This window comes from Cryptomeria japonica, chromosome 7 (assembly GCF_030272615.1).
Source record: "Cryptomeria japonica chromosome 7, Sugi_1.0, whole genome shotgun sequence".
Taxonomy (NCBI): domain Eukaryota; kingdom Viridiplantae; phylum Streptophyta; class Pinopsida; order Cupressales; family Cupressaceae; genus Cryptomeria; species Cryptomeria japonica.
The window spans coordinates 521,269,338-521,275,337 of NC_081411.1; positions in this window are offsets into that span (position 1 = coordinate 521,269,338).

Here is a 6,000-nt window from a genome sequence, read left to right on the forward strand (position 1 = left end):
CCTACCGTTTTTGATCGACTTATTAAACATCTCTTTAATGAAAATTTTGTGTTGGTCTCATAATTTTATTTACTTATATTATATTTCTAAATTATTAATTCATTTCATATTGTCTGTTTAAAATACAAAAAGAAAACTATATTGAACTGTCATAACTTACAATGAAAATAGGACATGGTTGACAATTACAACAAACAAATTCAGCATACACTTGGACAAAAGAAGAGACATGGAAAACATGGTAGTAACATTGATGAAAACAAATTATAGTAACACAAAGAAATTTGTGAAGTACCATAACTTGTGAAAAAAGATCCGTTGCACTATATTACAAGGCAGATTAAGGTGTTGCACCACAGTTTCCTATGGAATGCATTACAAGATGACAAATAAAGAAAAAATGCATAAATTTTTATTCACAGATACACACAAACAATGTTTAAGCAAATTTATGAAGAGTAATATTCTAGTAGAGTATCTGGCTATAAATATTACTCTCTAGTTTCTGAGCTTTCAAGCTTCTATTTTGAGACCCAAATGGGGAACGCACACATTAAAAATGTATTATCACATTAGTTATCTTGTTTGTGCAATGGAGTTACCACCAAAATAGAAGACTTTGTGCTTCTTTGGGTTCCTATGTAACTCAAGAGGGGTGATACCAAGTGTTTGTAGCCTCACACTTGTTCGTCTGATCGCAGGATTGTATTTAACATCTTGAATTTCTAGCTCGGCGGTTTTGACAACTTTAACCTACCACAGAAAAAGCGACATCATATGACTGCTACCAATTTCATTGCATTTGATAAAGTTAAACGATGGCATGACAAAATAGAGAAAAGGATCTTGCAATCTTATCGTAGATGGGGGAATGATGAGGTCTTTGATATCCCACACCTCCCATGAGTTTAGGGAGTCTGATAAGACGTTAGAAACGACATGCAGATAAGGTAGCAAGGCATTTCCATCAAGGACATCCACGATTCAGACTTTAGCACAACCTCGTCAGAGCGGTTTGTTGTGACATAGGACACCACTCCCAACCCCATCAACAATACCTTTCCCAACCACTTCCCCATTGACTCGTAGTTGGACTTCATCTCCAACAGCAAGAGTGTGAACATCTTCATCGACGCACTCTTCTTCGTCTTGCACAATTGGCTGCGGTAGTAACATATGCATGTGGTAACATAAATAAGAAATTTTTTATAGTTGACCATCCACATAACTAAATCAATTCATTTCAACGCAATAGAACAATACCATAATAGATGGTTGACCCACATTATCCCCTTCATCCACATCGCGGTCTGCATTTGTAAAGCCATTGTCATTTCTCATTGAACGTTTCTTGCTATCCATTCTTCCTTCTGTGGTAATATGCTACAAAAGAGGCCACATTGTAAAGGAGAGTAACTACAAAATTAACCCATATGAATGGTAATATAACACTACCTATGATATAACACGCTGCGGCTAAACTAGCTCCAAAACCGCATGTCAATAACACAAAATTCTTCAGAAATTACAGATCCTTGATCGTGATTAGCAGATTTAGCAATGGCTTTGATTTTTGGATTTTTTTTGGAAAAGTGAATAACAGGAGTTTTATAACCCCTTTTTGCAACCAGTTTAGCCACGTAAAACTGTGTGTATTACCTATTCATGTTTGCTTCTATCATCCAACATCTACCCCAATTTAGGAGATTGCCCTGCATTCTTCTCATCTCCACGTGCACTTGAGTTTTCATTCATCGTCTCCACGTGCACTCAAGTTTTCATTCATCGTCTCCTCCAGCCACTTCATCCTAATGGACGTCTGAAGTTTGAGAGATACTTTTTCTGGCCCACTACATACAGTGTCAGCTAGAGTCACAGACAACTACACACTCCCTCCATGAACCCCATCAAAATCAGCCTAGCATAATAGAGATGGAACAATCAACATAGAAGACTATGGAGTGCAAAGAATACTATGCTATGCAAACACATACATGAACAAACATTCACCTTTCATGTCAAATATGTGCCCTCATCTGAAGTCAGCCTTTTATACGTGGCAGCCTTCATCTTTTTATGCCTCCCTGATGAAGGAGATGTACGCTCGTTGAGTAAGATATTTGTTGTAGGCGAAGTATCCAATTCTTTATTCACTTCACCGTCAGCTCTGCTGTTACAAACCGCCTGCCCAACAACCTAGGATAGCTCAATTATGCATATTGTCAAAAATTACATACAATTTATTTAAGTGTAAAACAAAACAATCACTAGTAATTACCTCTTTTCCAAGTTTCTTTCTTCCCAATAACTATAAAACCTTCTTCATTCTCTCCTCCTTCAATGGATTGTTGTTGTACACCCGTATTGTTTCTTTTATCTCTTTCTTCCCTTTGATAGGAAGCTCATCATATGTTTTTGTCCCATAATTTTTGCACACCCGATCAGTGACACACTTTTTTTGCATATTATATCGTATAAGCATACGGTATTCGATTTCACCCACACTCTTGTTCACGTACCTTTGTGTTGTCTTGATGTGACTTTGACTGTATTTTTTGGTAGCGCGTGGTGTGCAACCATGTCTTAGGCCCTCCAATAATGGGAGGTGGTGCACTGACAATCTATGCACGTTCAAGCTCCCCAGATCCCAAAATCTACAACCTCCCTTATAGGAACATTCACCAAATAGACAAAAGTAGAACAACCTACCATTCACATATTCTCTTTGTGGTTAGACTGTTGATGCACACACCATACAACGACAAACCATCATGTTCAATTTTGCTCGAATAAAGAATTATAAAGATGATACGAAATATAATAAATAGTACACCTCCTTATTAATTCCCCCTCGTTGTCCCTGTTTATGACCACCGACACCATCGCCCTGCCCTTCACTGTCCTTGGTGCTTGCCTCGTATTCGATACATACATCCTCTTTTTCACTATCACCATGATCGACATTACTATACTCGCGCTCCTCTACATTCCCAATGGGCTCGTCTTCCCCACCAAGAGACACATTATCATTTTGATGTTAAATAAAAAAGCAGACATCATCAATGCTTTTATCTCTATATACTAGTCTACATTTCCACTTATGAAGACCGACTTCCAGTAATCACGACACACAGGTGAAAAAAATTGTAATACAAACAAGAGAAATGATTACCAATATGGTGGTGCAGTCACTTTGAAGACCACCTGTCAATGGCTTCAAAATCTAATTCCCAACTGGCGCTTGCTTTAGATTTGAAGGCCCAACTCCCTCCTGAGTATACAAATTGGACCTCCCAATCAGAAGCATTAAAAAGGATGACAAAATCAAGAAAAACTACAGGTTGTATCATCAATTGAATCTGTTGCGCTTATAGGCAAGTAACTATCATATGGTACTACCAACCGAGCAACGCGACCAATTCTTGGTGTGTCATCTGGTTCAAACAAAACTAAACCAAAATTAAGAACTTCTTTGAACATTTTTCTGAATGCACGTGACATATTTGATCTGAAAAAAGAACAAAGATCTAATTTATATCAAAAGGCACTATCAATTGTAGACGGCTAAAATTGTCATGTTTACTTACATAAATATTTTATTTATTAAATTATTTTATCCTAAGTCTTGTATTAATTAGACAAATTTTAATTTCTTTAATTAATTCATTTATCCTATTGTAAGCCTTTCCTCATTTAAATAAATATTTTCATTTATTTAAATCATCATTTCCCTAAATTAAATAAATATTTTATTTATTTAATTGCTCCCACTTCCTCTATTAATTAAATAAATTTTTATTTGTTTAATTAATTCGTTTACTTTTGAATCTATGACACATGTCATTTATCTCTTAATCATTATTTTATTTTTTCTTCTACCTACCATCTTATTATTTTATCATTTTGTATACCTAGCCTTTAATCCTGGCTGACCATTTATATTTCTACCTCTTAATTCTATCCCTCCATATTCTAAAAGGTCTTCTATATAAGAAGATTATTTCATCTTCATCAATCCTAATACGCAATTTAGCAATTTGCCAATCTAGCATTGGAGCCTACTCTATGCATTGTAGAATTTTTTATTTTGCATCCGTCATATTTCGAATATTCATTCACCACAGCTTCTTGTGCATGTGCTTTTCAAAGCATCATTTTTTTAACACAAGATCTTGGGTGATAGAAGTGCAATGGAGTAGATTTTACTCTATGCATGTGTGTTTTAATTAGTTTATTTGGATTTGCATTGTGTGTGTTTTGTAGGTTCTCTTTTGACGATGTTCAAGTAAGTCTACATCTTGTCTCATAAGATTTCAGATATATATTTTTCTCTATCCACATCAATAACACTGCACGTTCAAGACAAAGGTCACAATGACAACACGACTACTTATTCACACATAGAGATATGAGGCCCGCAGGTGGCTATGTTATATACAACACAACAAGTGGTTAGCCATACAATATTCATGACATTCCACTCAAGATCATCATTAATAGTAATAAGGAATGATTTAGTTGCATTTGCAACAAATTATGGATTATGATCCATTAGACATCTTCTCAAAAAGGGTGCATGTGATGTCCCCATCCAAATTATAATACAATAAGTAGACTTTGTTAGCGATTGATAAACAAGCATACAAAACACGGATAATGATTCCATCACAATCTACTACACAACGATTTAGTTTGTCCCTCTTTGACGATAATTAATGTCAATAAAGAGCACCAATTCCTTATTGGAAAGACATGTCTCTTTCAAAAGAAGTGTCTATTTTAAAGGTTTTGTCTCTTAGTTTCTATGGGGATATTATTAATAACTTGGTATGAATTTCTCAATGGAGAAAAATGGACAATAGGAAGGATACAGAGATGAGGAGTTAGTGATGCCAACTAGAGAGGGCTCCATCACTGTGACAACATGCATACAATATCGACTCATCTCACACAACACTCCAGAAATCATTTGAAATCGGTATTGGATTGTCAAAAACACATGGTACCTTTTTCGTTCAGAAATAGTGCTAATCTACATTTATGCATACAATCAAATCAACGTAAACTCTCTTATTCAGATCAATATAATATATACAAATCAATAGTTGCATTGCACACATCATCTGTAGGAATCAGGATATAAGGTTCATATAACTCACATTGGTTTGATGAGGACAATTTCCATAAATAACATTTTTATAGCTTTCAAATATGGGAATAATATCTTATTGTCTAAGATGCACATCTACATGAAAGACTATAAGGCAACACACAATTGCATTGATCATTTTCTTCATTACCTAACACATTAAACTAAGGACATTAATATTACTTGATAAAGTACATGATTTTTATTCAAACATTTATACCAAATAAAAGAATAATATGCTTCAATATATAAAAAATACAAGCCTCTTATAAGAAATTAGAAAAGCCGTAAATATTATTAATAAGGAGACATTATAGTGCAAGAAATATTAAAGTAGGCAAAGGGAGCAAAAACATAGAAATTTGGGATTTTTCGGTGGACTTGGAAATCATCCTTGGAAATCATCAACTTGCATGGATAACTAATGTTAGTGGTAGTCTACATTGGGAAGTAAATGCATTTCAAAACACATAGACTGAACCTACATGTTAAAATATGAAATTGCAGTTTAACATTCAATATAAACTAACACTAAGTAATGTATATCACCAAAGTTATGTGTCAATTTTCCATAGTGCCAGAGCTATGACGAAGAAAGCATACAAATGCGTTTGGTATAAATAGAGAGAAAAAATATTCCAAATCTAATGTGTCCTAATAAGCTTGCTATGAAAAGACAAACATTTTTAGTCCATGGACAATGAATACAACAAAAAATAAATAAAGTAAACACAAACATAACAAAACTGAAACTGTCTATATGTAGGCCATCTTGGATTTTCCTTTCCCACTTCCAATGCAGACAGTCCTTTGCCCTTGCAATCATTACAATCATGCAAGCTTGTGCATTG